Below are 17,919 nucleotides of genomic sequence, written 5' to 3'. Positions count from 1 at the left end.
GCTATTAACATCACTGCCTCCGAGTGAGTTCTTATTCCTTCAATACAATCCCATATTCGCAAGTATCATAGGAAATTGTTACGTAGAGTGCCAGTCTACCTACTACCGCAGAGTAGGTTCTCTTAGTGGATCGATCGGACTTCTCGCTCAGAACGTCACTGCACCGGAGTGAATTCTTATTCCTTCAATATATTCCCATATTCGCAAGTATCATAGGAATTTGTTACGTAGAGTGCCAGTCTACCTACTACCGCAGCGAAGGTTCTCTTATTGGATCGTGTGGACTTCTCGCTATTAACGTCACTGCCTCATAAAGAGTTTGTATCCCTTCAATATATTCCCATATTCGCAAGTATCATAGAAACTTGTTAGGTAGAGTGCCAGTCTACGTCTACTACCGCAGAGTAGGTTCTCTAAAAGGATCACTTGGAACAACCTGTTTAGGGACTAAAGTTTTGTTAACATTACATATATGATAACATAGGTAACAGTGTATAAGATATTTAATGCCCACCTAACTAGAACCGACCAATTCGCTTAGCTGCGCAGAGCGCTCCATACATCAAAGGGCCTCGTCCTGATTGACAACAAAAAGAATACAGTTAGTAACCAGGGAAGACGAGGGAGCTTTGGATCCAGGCAACCTGTTAAGGGACTAAAGTTTTGTTAACATTGCATATATGATAACATAGGTAACAGTGTATAAGATATTTAATGCCCACCTAACTAGAACCGACCAATTCGCTTAGCCGCAAAGAGCGCTCCATACATCAAAGGGCCTCGTCCTGCTAAACAACAAAAAGAATAGTTAGTAACCAGGCAACCTGTTTAGGGACTAAAAGTTTTGTTAACATTACATATATGATAACATAGGTAACAGTGTTTAAGATATTTAATGCCCACCTACACCTAACTAAAACCGATCGATAGCCTTGGCCGCGTAGAGCGCTCCATATACGAGGGGCCTAATGGTTGACACCACTAAGAAAATGGTTATCAGTGTTTCAAGTTCATACGTCCATGGCCATTAATAGATGAGGTGGGTGACTTCGGCATCCCCAAAGTGTCACGGTTGTAGAGGAGAACGATCCATAGAAAGTTAGTTGATGCTATGTAAACAGATGACTGCGATCCATAAAAAGTTAGTTGATGATCAGAAAACAGATGACTGCGAGGAAGAAACAGTTCTCTACCAACGTCATCACCACGTAGGACTCAACAAATGAATCAAATTAAAGGTAATTTATTTTTACTATTATTATAAGGTATTACATGAAATCTTACAATGCTTTACATTCACAAGGTTACAGCAAAACCAACAAATCAGTAAGCAAATAATTAAGCAGTTATATAAAAATGAAGAAATAATCCAAGGTCATATGAAAAGGGGATTCGCACAATGTGTTTTTATTGTTCAATTGGCTGATGACATAAATATACTGAATTAGAACCAAATAAAATGTTTATTTAAAAAAGAAAACAGTGGATAAAAAAAACAACCGCGTAACCATATTTATTTTTGACTGTTCAGCTAAATAACGTCCATCGATATATCAAAAATACTTAATACACAACGTTTTTTTGAGATAGATACCGCGGATGTAACATTTTTAATCATATCGAAATATAGAAAATGTTGATATATCACAATTTGTTCAATATTATCGGCAATTTTGATGAAGCGAAAAACCAGGCATGCAAACCTTCAGCAGAATTTTTTTTTCCCACTGCTCGCGTGTACCGAAGCTAACCGTTTGTCTGGCTCCCCCAACATACCCTTATAAATACAAAAAGGGAATAAAAAATACAGGAGCCAGACTAAGCCAGTGTAGAGGGTATGCTAAACGAGGAGAAATGTGCAAAAATAGTGTAGAAGGAATGCTCATTGAGGATAATCGTGTCCTAGCCCCATAATGGGACATTTGTGTTTTAGATTAACTACCCGGCGGGAGACCCCGGGGGTCGTTACCTCTTCGCCTATAGCAAGCTGTAGCACCAATGGTAATCACGTCTTTTTCTCATTGTTCTAAAATAAATACGTCTAACAATAAGTGCGAAGGATGAACGGCAGTGACATCAGGGGGGCCGTTGCCCCCCCCCCCCACCACATTTGAAAAGTGTCAATTTGGCCCCCCTTACTTTATATTGAGCTTTTAAAAAGAAACAAAGGTTTTGCTGACAACCCTGTTTGTTTAATATAATACACATCTTAATATTTCTTAAGATAATCTTATTCAAACAAAAAAATCCACAAATTTACGCCAATCGTAGGCATGTTGATTGGTCAGTGCGCTGGTTTGTGCGGTGTGAGTGTGTCCCGCAGATGGCCGCGCCATACACCGCCACGCACGTGTGTCTGTGCATACTACAGTACACTGCCCCCTGTACAGTTTATAAAGCCATTTTATCAAAACGTTAACATTTACATGAATATTGAGCCAATAAAAGACTGGCATTCCATACTGACTAGGTGTTCAGTCCGAACATCTCTTGACATCCCAAGGTTATAAAAATATCCGTGGTGACCCAATAAAGCTTATTTCCATTGGGGTCGCAATGAAATACATAATGTGGTCCTTAAAGTACACACAGCACAGAGGTACACCGTGCAGAGCAGCACGCTACTATCAAGTTGCCTATACAATTACTATCATTAAAAATATAAACAGGCCCTGCAGTCGTGTTATATTTACAAATTGAAACAGATGATTGGAACCAAATGTCTTCACTGACATCTAGCAAACTGACTCAAACAAGGGAGTCTCTCTATGAAGAAACTCATGTAAACCAATATACGCTTATAAATATTAACAGCGACTTTTATTTATTAAACAACATATGTAGACCAACAAGAACATGTTTGCACCAATGACCATGGTAGAACAAATTTATTATCCACTGATAACAGTTCCTTAAAAACATCCCACAATATCAATCAATCAATTAATGAACATTTATTTTTCACGTCGACAATAACAATTTAAGCATACACTAGAAAACAAATATTGATGAACATAAAAATGAAGGACGGATGCAATGTATAGAATTTGAAGAGAATAACTACAGAAATGAACGTGATTTCAACAGACAGACAAGGACTTTGACAACAAGGACAAAAAACAAAAGCAACCAAAAACAGAAAGAAAAAAAGAAAAAAAAAAAAAAAAACATGACACGGACCAGACTAATCAATAAAAACAATTATCGACACCACAGTCTTTGTACAATTAGTGTATATACTACAATTACATACCTTGCCGAGAACAACACTTTGATTTGATTTTATTTGTATTTATTCAGATAAAAAAAACATTTCAAAATACAAACACAACAATAGGAGAAAAGACGATGAAATAAGAAAAATTAGTTTAGAAACACAATAAAAATAGGACACAAAAATATACAAGGATAACCCAATAAAGCCAATACCTGTAGGTTATTTCTGTTTGGTCCCTATGAAACACCCAACTTGGTGCTTAAATTACACACAACACAGAAGGACACCGCCCAGAGCATGCCAGGTGAATATCAAGTTGCCTATAAAATTATTATCATTAAAATGTCAGTAGGCCCTATAGTCGTGGTTATATTCACAAAATGAAACGACAATTGGAACCGAACGTCTTCACTGACACTCGCATCCCTTTCTATAACACCATAGTAAGCACGTACACAATAAGTGAATGTTAGGTTTATAAATATATACTTAGTTTCATTTCAGTACCCGGAATTATGACGATTGAAACCTCAACAAGATGTGACACTCGAGACCCGCGACATCGGACGCAGTCGTAGCATATCGGCGGTGGGAAAAGGTGCCGCAAGCATACCCTATTTTGCGCTTAAAGCCGATCAACCTTTTTTATGTACATACAAATTGCCTATGATTAAGTAAGAACACGTACAAAAAATATCCGGATAACCGATCCTAGGATAACCGAATAAACCATTGGGATGTCTCTGACTACCCATCTTGGTCCCTAAAGTACACACAGTGACACAGCACAGAGGGAGACACCGCGCAGAGCATGCGAGGCTATTAGTAAGTTGCCTATAAAATTACTTTCATTAAAAATGAGATAGTCGTGTTATATTTACAAATAGAACCAACGTTTGGAACCGAATGTCTTCACCGACATCCAGCAATAATTTTCATTGACATCCCTTTCTACAACACCATGGTAAATATGTTTGCCATAAGTTCATAAGTATATAAGAATATACTTAAGTTTCATTTTAGTATCCTAAATTATGACGATCGAAACCTACACAACAATGGGAGAAAAGACGATGAATTAAGATCAATTAATTTAGAACACAATAAAAATAGGACACACAAAATATCCAAGGATAACCAAATAAAGCCAATATCTTTGGCTTATTTCCGTTGGGCTCCTATGAAATACCCAACTTGGTGCTAAAGTACACACAGCACAGAGGGAGACCGCGCAGAGAATGCCAAGCTACTATCATTGACTTGGTTTGATTTGATTTGAATTTATTTGGATAAAAACATGTCAAAAATACATACACAGCAATCGGAAACAGACGATGAAATAAGATAAATTAATTTTGAACACAATAAAAATAGGACACAAAAATAAACAAGGATAAACCAATATTAGCCAATATCTTTGGCTCATTTCCGTTGGGCTTCTATGAAATACCCAACTTGGTGCTTAATAAAGTACACACAGCACAAACACACCGCGCAGCATGCCAGGTTTACTATCATTGACAGAACTTGATTTGATTTGATTTGAATTTATTTGGATAAAAACATGTCAAAAATACATGGACGTTGGTAAAACGCGGAACGATTACAGAACGACGGAATGGCGGAACGCTTTTATATACGATGTAGCAGATTGTATTGCACGTATGTTCATACGTACATACATACGTACGTGTATCCATGGAGCATGGAGGTAGAAATATGGAGGTAGCTAGATGGCAAGACGACTGAAGAATTTGCTGCATATATTCCAGTGTATAGAAAGTCTTTGAAATGATTCTTTGTACTTACCAGTGCGTTCTATCATTGGACAACTTGGCATTTCAAGATTATTTTTTAGAAAGGTTCTTCGTGCATGATGACATTATGCATTAACATGGAGCACTGTTGAAGTCCATGGATGAACTACAACGAGTGTACAACCGTGTGTAATTTGCATGCATGACCCACACACGCATACTGTGTACGTACATAGGCTTCATCCCCCTATACTATGGCTGATGATGGTGCATTGCGCGAACTAAATATAAAAGGGGGGCATGATAAACGAGCAAAAACACCATCAAGGACGGGGTGCTCCACCAATTCCAGTATACCAAAATATTCTTTGAGGACTCTTCTTTCATACTAGCTGTCCAAAATAGTGGAGCACCCCGTCAATGAGGTCGAAAAAATGAGTTCTTTTGGCGGAACGTTTTTAATACACAATTAACACGTACAGTGCATAGCGCGAACTGAAACAAAATAAGGGGGTACATCGACGGGCAAAAACACCATCAAGGACGGGGTGCTCCACCAATTCCAATATACCAAAATATTCTTTAAGGACTCCTCTTTCATACTAGCTATCCAAAACAGTGGAGCACCCCGTACAAAATAGTCCCGTCGCTAGAGCTCTGACACATCATCTGATATTAACTCAAGATGCAATCGACGTACACATCGAGGGAAAAAGGGTGGGCGTCGACGAATGAAACAGTTACCCACTTCCATATTACCCACTTCCATATTGCCTACCTCCATATTGCCTACCTCCATTGACTCTCATCATTTATCTGTACAGTCTAATAAGAATCTTCGTTTTGCTGTATGGAATGCTCACTCTATTAAATCCAAGGATACATCTACTGCACTCTGTGATTTTGTAATCAGTCATCAGTTAGATATACTTGCCATCACTGAGACTTGGTTAACTGGAGGGGATCGAGATAATCGTACTCTTGCTGACATCAGTAACACTTTACCTAACTATGTTTTCCACCACTGTCCACGTCTTCATTCAAGAGCAGGTGGTGTTGGTATCATTGTGAGAACTGGTATTGATATAAAAATTCACCAAAATCATGAATTTAGAGCCTTTGAACATATGGAGCTCACTTTATCATCAATGTCGTCATCTTTCCGTCTTCTCATCATCTATCGACCTCCACCTAACAAGAAAAATAATCTCACATTTCCGTTGTTTCTTGAAGAGTTTGGATGCCTAATTGAATCACTCATCGCTAATCCCTGCAGTTTTCTCTTGTCCGGTGACTTTAATTTTCATATGGATGTTCCTAACAACCGTGAAACTGTTATTTTTCGTGACTTGTTAGATACTTCCAACCTTCAACAACATGTTACTTCGTCTACTCATATCGCTGGACATACATTGGATTTACTGATTTCTAATGTCACTGATGATTTAATTTCTTCGGTTTCAACTCATCATGATCTTCCTTCTGACCATGCTGCTGTGAAGTGTCTGATTAATATTGCTCGCCCTCCAGCATCAACTAAGACATTACTTACTCGCAAACTTCGTTCAATTGATATGCCTTCTTTTAAATCTGATATTTGTAACTCTTCTTTGATGACGGATCCTGCCATCGATTTAGATGAACTTGTTTTGCAATACGATTCTGTTCTTAAGGATATTCTAGATAATCATGCTCCTGAAGTTCTAAAAACTGTAATACTACGCCCTCATGCTCCATGGTATAGCGATACTTTACGTGCAGCCAAGCAAGTGAAACGTCGTCGTGAGTGAAAGTGGATCAAATCTGGCCTTGCTGTGCATCATGAGTTGTATAAAGAACAGTGTATTACATACAGAGACCTTGTAAACAATAGCAAATCTAATTATCATCGCCATCAAATATCCGAGTGCAACCAACGAAGTCTGTTCCGTGTTATTGACAAGCTTTCTTCTCCGAAGTGTTTGAAAAAGCTTCCAAGTTTTGATAATCCTGTAGATCTTGCCAACAATTTCGCTAGTTTCTTTGAAGACAAAATTAAGAAACTGTATGGCAGATTTGATAATAATCATCCTCCACCCATCTCCGTTGACATTCATGATCATTGTACTTCGTCATTCGCCACTTTTCGTGTAGTCACTTCTGATGAAGTGATGAAGATGATCAAATCTTGTTCGATTACCTCCTGCAAGCTGGACCCTCTGCCATTATCTGTTTTTAAGGAGTGTTATTCTGAATTGCTGCCAGTCTTCACAGAGATTATTAATAGATCTTTGTCTTTTGGTCATTTCCCTGATCATCTTAAGGAGGCTTGCATCCTGCCACTTCTGAAAAAGCAACATTTGGACCCAGAGTGTTTGTCAAATTATCGTCCTATCTCTAACTTGAGATTCATCTCCAAATTGATTGAGCGTGCTGTTGTTAGTCAACTTCATGACTATCTCCATGAAAATAACCTCCATGCTAAAATGCAGTCTGCTTATCGTCCTTTCCACAGTACTGAGACTGCTCTTGTTCGTGTGCAGGATGAAATCTTACGTGCACTGGACAACCATAAGGAAGCAATCCTCGTGCTGTTAGATTTTTCAGCTGCATTTGACACTATCAACCATGAGCATCTCATCCAACGTTTATCTTCACGCTATGGAATTACTGGAACTGCCCTTAACTGGTTCTCTTCTTATCTGAACAACAGAACCCAGCATGTCCTCATCAACAATGTTAAATCAGATCGCCATCATCTCTGGTGTGGTGTTCCACAAGGTTCTGTAGCTGGGCCACTTGAATTTATATTGTTCAGTGCACCCTTGCAAGACCTCATTGCTGCCCATGGTATTTCTAGTGTTGCTTACGCTGATGACACCCAGCTTTACATTACGTTTGATCCAGCTGATCGCGCTTCTGCCATTGCAAAAGTTGAAGTGTGCATTCAAGATGTCAAATCTTGGGCGTTGTCAAATAAACTTGCTTTGAATGACTCAAAAACTGAGATTTTATTTTTGAGATCTCGTTTCGCAAAAAAGATTTCTCCGCCAACAGTACAAATTGCTCAGTCTGTCATTGAACCATCTGAATTTGCCCGTAACCTCGGTGTTATTATGGATTCTTCATTGTGCATGAGTAGACATGATGATAATGTTTGCAAAGGAGCTCTCATGGCTATTAGGAAAATATCACAAATTCGCCGCTACCTGGATGAAGCTACTACTCTTCGTCTTGTTCATGCCTTCGTCACTACTAGACTTGATTCCTGCAATTCACTTCTGTAGGGACTCCCCGATAAAGATCTTGCTAAACTTCAACGTGTACAGAACACTGCTGCTCGCCTCGTTTCTTGTCTGCCTCATTCTCACCATATTACACCTGTACTAATGCAATTGCATTGGCTCCCAGTTAAGTTTCGAACAGTTTACAAAATTCTTCTGTTAACTTTCAAGGCTCAAACATGTCAATCTCCTGCTTATTTATCTGAACTTGTTCATCATTATTCCCCTACTCGGACTTTATGATCATCTCAACAGTCATTGCTTTCTGCTACTAGAGCTTCTTCCATTTTTTATGGCCACAGATCTTTTTCTTACGCTGCACCGTTTCTTTGGAATAGTCTTCCTGTACATATTCGCCAAGCTAATACTTTACAATGTTTTAAAGATGGACTATAACAGATTATTGATATAGCCAATATTACTATTTTTGTACAAGAAATGTAAAATAAGGACTGATATTTTAGTAGTATTCAATAAAACCTTTACCTTCATGCAAAAAAAACACAAATTCGCGCGGCGTACTCCGACCCAGAAAACTCAGTTTCGGCAAAAGCCGGTGACCCACGAACCATTCATACACAGTGTGTGACGTCACACCACGTACCGAAGCTCTGTACACAGTGTGTCAGGTCGATCGTGTGCGTGCATTTTACATGTACATTGAATGTGGAATAACATCGGACACTATAGGCTGCATTTTTTTTGACACAAAAAAACAGCAAAACTGTCCGATGGCAGCGGGTCTTGGGAAAACCACAGTATAGATGAGGAAAAGGCATTTCAGGGAGGCACTTCAGAGGAAAGTGAGGGCTCTAGCGATAAGGGGAGCTCACCGGACGAGAGAGAAGCCGAAGACGTGTTATGAGTGCATGTAGTTAACCAGCCCGGGGACGATGATCGTCAGGCCGAAGACGATGAGCCAAACCTTGATGATCGACGGCTAAAGACAGACTGGTAAGGCCACAAAACGTTTCATGAATTATACTGAATGATGCTTCGTTTGATCAGTTTATTTCTGCTCCCAAAAATAGTTGAAGGCTATCCTTGACTAAATTAAAACATGAACGAACATGGACAAGGTTTATTGTTTACCTCCATTCACGTTATAATACATGTATGTGAACAACACATGCACTGACTTAGGCAGTAGAAATGTGAGGGGAGGTGTCATTTTTGTCTTGCGTTTTTACTTTTTTGGCAAAATTCATACATTATCAATTTAAACTGATATTGTAGATAACCTATGTTGTTGTTTTTCTCCACCAAGTAACTGCGTGGTGGTTGACACATGTGCATCTACACAAAATCTCATGTACATGTATGTAACTGCTACTTTGGATTATGATTGCCTTCTGGCATAGGTATAGTTTTAAAGCAATTCAGGTACACACATGCAACATTAACACTTCACCATGCAAACCAAACATCTGTTGTTAATAATTTTGTATGAATTCTTTTGTTTTGTTTTACAGAAAACACTGCAATGATGATTATCAGCAAGTGGTGAGCTTAGGACTATCTTGTCCGTTCAACCGCTGCCACTGACATCATGTTTGATGGCAGCAACACGAAGGACGTTTCCAAACCCTCGTGTACAGTACAGTGGAAGGATTTTCGTATCCACCAACGGATTAGGCAGCTTTGCTTTGGTTTATTTGTCTTCAGTCGTAACAATTTTCCAAGTTATAATGATCCGGAGGGAATGAGAAATAATTTGATAAGCCATAATAATTTACGTAGAAATGTATATTATTTCATTTTGTTTCTTTCAGATGGGTGGGTGGTTCAAATTGATTAATTTAATTTGAACCACCCACCCCTCTGAAAGACACAAAATGTAAATTACTATGGCTTATAAAATTAGGTGTGTGGTTCAAATTGATTAATTTAGCACTTATGTGCAATAAACTTGTCCCCTGTTGTCAACAATACACTATGATTAACATGGTAACAACATTCAACTTGGTTAGCAGAAATATAAAAACAAAACAAAAAACAGAAGCCATGTACACCTCCATAATAACGACAACACTAAAACTGTATGTATTTGCAAACGACAATAGTTTATTTTTGAGTTTAAAATATCAAAATTGAAAAAAAGGTTGCCTAGTGATAGCGAAATCATCTGAACATTCCGTCATCAAAAAAAGTTAACTATACAACCCAGTCAACGCCCCTCCCCCCCCCCCAAAAAAAAAAAGAAAACCTAAGCCATGTTATGTACCTAGTTAGCTGTGGTTCTCTTTGTAAATTGTAAATTAAGTTGTACATTAAAAGAATATAATAAAATCATTGTGTACAGACTATGTCATTCTGTTTTTAAACAAAGTTGATTGTACTACCCTGGTTACCCCCCCCCCAAAAAAAAATATATATATACAAAATAAAATAAAAACCCACATCAATGTGTACAAGCTAGGGCCCAATTTCATGGATCTGCTTACTGTAAACAAAGAATCAACTCTTGCGGAAGCAGGAAATTCTGTGCTTACGTCAAGCGTGTATCACAGGTTACCAGCAAATTTTGGCTTTTGCGGGTCATGGGTGTATACTTGGTTTATACCAGGCATTCTACGCTTACAAAGTATTAAGAGCAGAAATTTAGCCTTTGGACGTAAGCAGAGAACCGTGACCATAGCGCACATTTTGGTGGTGAACAGATCCATGAAATTGGGCACAGGTCATTCTTTCTTTAAACAAGAACTACCATGGACCCCCCCCCCCCACGAAAAAAAAGCACCAAAAAATCAATGTGTACAGGCTAGCTAGGGCCCAGTTTCATGGATCTGCATACTGTAAACAAAGAATCGGCACTTGCGAAAGCAGGGAATTCTGTGCTTACATCAAGCGCGTTTCACAGGTTACCAGCGAATTTTTGCTTTTGCCCGTCATGGGTGCATAGTTGGTTTATACCAGGCATTCTACGCTTACAAAGTAAGCTCAGAAATTTAGCGTTTGGACGTAAGCAGAGAACAGTGATCATAAGCGCAGAATTTGGTGATGAACAGATCCATGAAACTGGACACAGGTCATTCTTTCTTCAAACAAAGTTGAACCCACTACCTTTGAACCCCCACCCCCCCCCCCAAAAAAAAAGCTGTTGCATCCTTTTCCGGCTGGTGAAGGTTGATATCAATGACACGGGGGTTACACATCAGCTGCGGATGGAGTTGTTTTCATGTCTTGTCACCCTGCTGACAATGAACAAGTGCATTGTGCATGCATTCTATGCGTATCTGTTTAATGAAAAATAAAAAACAAAACCAAATAATCGTTATGTGGGATTTCTTGAAAATTTACAAGGCAGAAATACAATCTCGGAAGGTTTGACGTAACACCATGTACTGACAATCTCTCTTTGAGTTGGCGTAATTTTGAAAAGAACCTTACAGGAGTTAACCAGTACAAAAGGAGTCCACATGCAACAAAACCAAGGGGGCAGGTTTTCTTTATGTCTGATAGAAAACATGACCTCCAACCACCCCCTCCCCCAGATCTACACCTAGTACAAAACTGTTCAGGTACAGATCGGGGTGGGGGGGGGGGGGGTTCTTGCGATTCAACACCCCATCCCCTCCCCCCCCCACCCCCCTCCACCGTGAACAGTTTTCAAAGGGGCAGCTGAAAAACTAAAAATGAAGAAATCATCTGATCCTCTGAAAATTTGCATGCATAGGCCTACTACTTACCTAAAGTGCTATTGAGAATCTTAGGTCTCCATTTCTAGTTCTGGCTAGTCTTGGTTCCAAGACCATTGGTGTTGCGCGGTCACACACAACCAACGTTCCGATTATGCACGGCAAAAACTGTTCACGCTTGTTATGAACGAACGCTAGCGGGCGCTCTGTTTCTCTGATTTACGGATCTCACAATGTCCCGGGCTCACCATGGTCTTGGATATTTGCAAATTGAAGGCGTGGCCAGACTATGTAAATTACTTTTAATGTATGTAATATTCATATCACGTGACGAATTGAAGATGACTATTCAAACTAGATTGAGTCAAAGGTCAATATGATCGGCGGTCTATTTTTAATAATCTTTGCTCAAAGAGTGATTCCGTGGTCATTATAGGCCTATTAAAAGGAAAACAGTGAAATTTTAAGTATAGGTACCTATTCAGATTATGGATACGTGACGATTTGAAATCGTAAATAATGGTCAAAAATCGAACGTAAAATTAGCATTCAGAGAGTCCGTGTATCGGAGGCTGTATGGCCCCACGGCGTGGAGCAATCGGAATGTGAAATAAGCCTTGTGGAATATCACGTACCGCCCATGCCGTGTCTCGTGGGGGTTGGAGGTGTTAAATCCCAGGCGCTATGAACTCCCAGCTTGCGGGTGTCGAATCCGTTGTTTCTTATGATCGCAACGTTCCAATATGCTCCATTTTGATTCATGGGCCCCTAATTTCTTTTTGTTATTCAGTTTTCAGGTATTTTTGATGATGTCAAAACGTAGGAATATCGCATTTTGTTATATTGACAGTGTTATTGTGTGAGTAGCTTCAAAAAATTATGAGAATTTTTTATAAAAGGTTTAAATAACAATAATGCTAAAACAAAATTCCCTCAAAGCATAACTTTGTCAAACAAAGTATTATTTTTTAATTCTGTGAATGAAGAGTTGCTTTTGAGGTAATGATAAAACTGGGCAACTAGTGGAATTTAATGACCCGACTATTCGCCGCAAATAACTGGGAGTTGAATAGCAGTAGTCGCAGCTGGACAAGCAATCAAAATTCGAAATTTCTCATGAGTTATTCCAAAAGATATTGTTACGACTACACTCCAAAAAATGTTATATGGTTACGTTCCAAGCTACGCAGCTACTCGGCTACGTTTACGTTCCAAGATACGCTTAGGTCTAGCTACGCGTAAAGCTACGCGTCAAGCTACGCGTCAAGCTACGCGTCAAGCTACGCTTACGAGTCAAGCTACGTTTACATTCCAAGATACGCAGCTACGTTTACGTTCCAAGATACGCTTAGGTCTACGTTCCTTCAAGTTACACTATATCAAAAGGTATGCTTTTAAGCCTGAGTCAAGCTATGCCTACGTTTAAAGTTACGCAGCTGCGTTTATGTTCCAAGATGCTACGCTTCAGTCCAAGATATGCTTATGTTCCAAAAGATGTCAACGTTCCAAGCTACACAGCTACTCAGCTGCGCTTACAGATCTGCTTACGTTCCTTCAAGTTACGCTATAATATCAAAAGGTACGCTTTCAATCCCATGTCAAGTTACGCTTACGTTCCAAGATGTGCAGCTACGGTTACGTTTCAAAATACGTTCTCACAAAGACGGTTTTGAATCCCTCAAGATTTCCTTCTCCCAAGATTAAAAAACTTTCACTGTGAATAACACTACTGTTACGTTCCAAGCGACGCAGCTACTCAGCTACGCTTATACACTCCAAGATACTATTAGGTTACGCTACAATATCAAAAAGTACACTTTCAATCCCGAGTCAAGCTACGCTTACGTTCCAAGATGTGCAGCTACGGTTACGTTTCAAAATACGTTCTCACAAAGACGCTTTTGAATCCCTCAAGATTTCCTTCTCCCAAGATTAAAAAACTTTCACTGTGAATAACACTACATGGCCCACCAGTTAAAATCTGTTTGGCAGAAAATACTGTACAAAATTTCTTTACTATCCAAAAATTTACTTGGGCACTACAAAATTTCAAATTTAATTAAAAATTGGCTGGCAACCAGTTTCTGCTAAGCAATACTATTTTGTGCTAACTATAAGCAAATTGTTTAGCCAATACAGGCTTCATCAGTGTGGGCCCTGGCACGTCGGGAGCATAACGCCACGATCGCATTTCAAGCTGCTTATCATGGCAATGCAGTAGTCTGGATCTGGACATTATACATAGAAATGTTTGTGCTGGTACCACAAACCTTTCTTTATCGTATTTCCACCATGTGTCAAAGTTTCAAATCCTACTGATCTGGACATTATTATTCTCCGATAAAAACATATATACCCACACACAGAGTAAAGCAAAAGTCATGCAACGGAATTACTGCATGCATTGTACACTACATGCACAACACTGATGAATTATTCATGAGCCAACCGCAACACAGCCTCTGATTGGCTCCACCGGAAAGTCGGGGGAGATTTGCCGAAAAACAATAAAAAAGTTAAGACCCGTCGTTGCAAATATTCAAGACCATGGTGAGATCTAAATCAGAGAAACAGAGCGCCCGCTAGCGTTTGTTCATAACAAGCGTGAACAGTTTTTGCCGTGCTTAATGGGAACGTTGGTTGTGTGTGACCGCGCAACACCAATGGTCTTGGAACCAAGACTAAGTTCTGGCTAGCATGTCTCCGTACTGCATTCTCATTGTAGTGTAGAGCTGCGAGTTATTTCTGTACAAAAAAATATAAAAACAAAAAATAAATAAATAAATAAAAAAACTAGTGCTGAAAAAGAACTGGCCTTATTTTACAAATGCAAATATAGTAAACACTCCATAATTAACCGTGCCAAGCCAATAAACACAGCTATAGGAAAACTTCAGACTAAACTTCTCTGGAATTGGTAATTCCTGAATTAGGAGAGAAAAATTTTGAATGACCATGGATGGGCAATTATATGGATGGGAGTTTGAACATATTTTTGAGCTGTGCCTTAAAAAAAAAAGCGAACAATTCTTAGGCAGCTTTGGCAAAAACAATGTCCAGCAATCCAGTATAGAGCAATATAAATACATGTCAGCTAGGCCAATAAACTGTTAACTGTAACAATCAACTTTTTAAATGGATTAATATAGTGTTCACACATGGTTGAGCATGAACATGCCAGAAAGTGTAAACCAGGGCATAAACATGCCTAAAGCACTTGGGTGGCTACATGAATTCATCACTCAACAGAGTCAATACACTATGTAGCTATTTTATGGTAGTCGGGTCAGATTCAGAGCATGCACATCGTGTCATTTGACAACAAGATGATTGTTCCTTGCATGAAAAGGGTAGAGATTGTTTACTATTTTTCTTATTACAATTACATGTACACGTATTGGGCCTGAATTAATAATGGAGATAGTTTCTCAGTAGTAGATTTTTAAAAATTATTAACAAGTACTTACCAGGCTTTTCTCCCTCTCTTTTCTGTAATGCCACTTGATTCTTTTGCTGTTCCACGGCCACTTACGACCAGGGCCACGGCAGAGGGACCCCGCCGACGTCGTAGCATGCACAAGCAGCACTGGCTGGGGCCTGGTGGTAAAAGATCCCCCTGAATTCTCTCGATGCTTAGAGGTTTAAATTTCGGAATCGATCCAGGCTTCTTACACAAACTTTGAAACTTCTAGTGCATCCACAAACAACCAATTAATAGTCGGCAGTATTTATAGCTGATACATTAGAAACAAAAAGCTTCGTAGCACACACGCACGCCTATAGTGTGGATGAAAACGCATACACAACACACGGAGTAACATGGCGTAATCTTTGTTTACTCTCGTTGCTTCATGGGTATGACATCACCATTTTTTGACCGCGTTCATGACGTCCGCTGGTTTACAAATCCGCTTGGATTTCAGTGTTGGTTTAATAGCCGGGAACCAATACAGGGCGGGAAATTTCAAAATCGAAGAATCGAGGTCAAATTTTTTCGGTCAAATTGTAGCAAAATTATTTGGAGAAAAACATGACCACAACAATGAATTGATAGCTGAACACAACATAAACAAGTTCTGATAGTGATTTTAATGTAGGAGTACCGTTATAGTCCATCTTTAAGTCCCTGTTGAAAACTCATTTGTTTAAAGCTTCTTTTTTGTAATTTGCTTATTGTATCTTGTATCTTTCTCTAATTGTTTATTTTATTGTTTCTTTTATGCGCTTAGAGGCTTTTTGCATTAGGCGCTTTACAAATGCCTTATTATTATTATTATGATCCACCCATGCCAGTTCAAAGAGGAAGGCGACCTCAAACTCAGCCGCCAATGTCAGACACAGATCCAGAGAAGTTTGATATCACTACACAGATCCCCCACAACCCAGACCGGCATGGGTGGACCAGAGATCTAACAAAACTAAAAACCAAGTCGTTCAAGGGCCCTGGTCCATCTGAGCCAACATTCCAAAGACCAGAAGAAGACAACCCTGTGGACTATTTTCTTTCTTTTTTTCCAATATTCCTTTTCAATAAAATAGCCAAATACACTAATAAGACAACAAATCCAAAGTTCAGGTCCCAAACTAATGTACACGAGATAAAGGCCTGGTTTGGAATCAGAATGTTGCAGGGGGTCCACCCCAATACCAACGCTGAGGACGACTTGTCCACGCACCCAGGCCTCAGAAACTACCTCGTAATACAAAACACATGCCTTTCTTGAACCTTCAATTAAGTGTAGAATATTACTGTGCTGTACATACACCATTCAAAACCAAATGGTACTGCCATGTGTGTAAAAAAAGGGGTTGTAAACGTGAGTGAATTTTGAATGGATTTGAATGGTGTATCAGCAGGAGGGTTAATGGCCGTACTGTTACTGAGGGCGTTCGGAAAATGCTGGAGGAGACCATTGACCATTGCCTATCACTGAGCTACAACCTCAGTGGTAAAGGCAAGCAGGTAAAAGGAGCTTCCAGAAACTTCTCCTGTACAAATAAATATTTGGTTAAGGATATTCGCGTCCTTGGTGGTACATGATTATTGGTTCAAGAAAACACTAACACGAACATGAACAATGAAATACAAAACGATTCCTGATTGGTTTTTTCTCTTGGTTTGTTGTTGTTGTTGTTATTTTCTATGTTGGGTGCTGGTTGAAAATGTGAAGTATAAAAAGTAGCTATTGTTTTTTCTAGGCTTTTGCTTACATCTTCATAACAAGCAAAAGCTCTAGTTTTGAGAAAAAACAAAAGCTTGTTTCTTGTTGCCTAAATACTACGTATACAAAGTAGGTAGTGAAATAGAAGGAGCCTGTGCAAGAGCCGTTTCCTTTTTAACCCTGCCACTGAAGATCAAGTAGAAGACCAAGTTCAAGAGGTGTTGGAAGTGCCAAAGACACCGGGTTCATCCTTTGACACGGCTGTTTTTTGAAAACCTCGTCAACTAGCTCAGAATCGCATCCTTACGGGAACAGATCACTGATCGACCGCATTAAAGGCGACCTGGACAAAAGGACGAACATTCCCGAAATCAAAACCTCCTCAAAGAAACAACTGCCTACAGCGGACTTTGAACTCGTAAAGTCCCTGGCTGCAAACGTGGGATCACTCACAACAGCCAAGGTACACATCGACAGACAGATTGTTTCTTTGACAAAAGCTGTCAAATTGAAAACACCACCCACTTACATCACTTTGCAGGCAAGACCACCACACCCTCACCAACGACTCACTTACGAGGAAAGTTTTCAAGCAAACTGGAAAGACCTTGAAGCACTACATGGGTCAAGCCTTCGCTAAACTTACCCTTGATCAATACCAGAAATTTCAGTTGGACATTGAAAACCGATTGGCAGAGGCTAGAGAAAACTCAACCACCCAGCTAAACGAACATTTCAAAACGGAAGACAGCCGAACCACCGCCAAAAAGCTGTTTGGGTTTTTTCAAGACCAAAACCAGCTCCAGGCAAGAACAACAAGAGGAAACGAGAAGAAAGCCAATGACTTTCAACTAAAACAACCGGTCTTTTCAAGACCACCCC

This window comes from Asterias amurensis, chromosome 8 (genome assembly GCF_032118995.1).
Source record: "Asterias amurensis chromosome 8, ASM3211899v1".
Classification (NCBI taxonomy): domain Eukaryota; kingdom Metazoa; phylum Echinodermata; class Asteroidea; order Forcipulatida; family Asteriidae; genus Asterias; species Asterias amurensis.
This window is presented reverse-complemented; position numbering follows the sequence as displayed.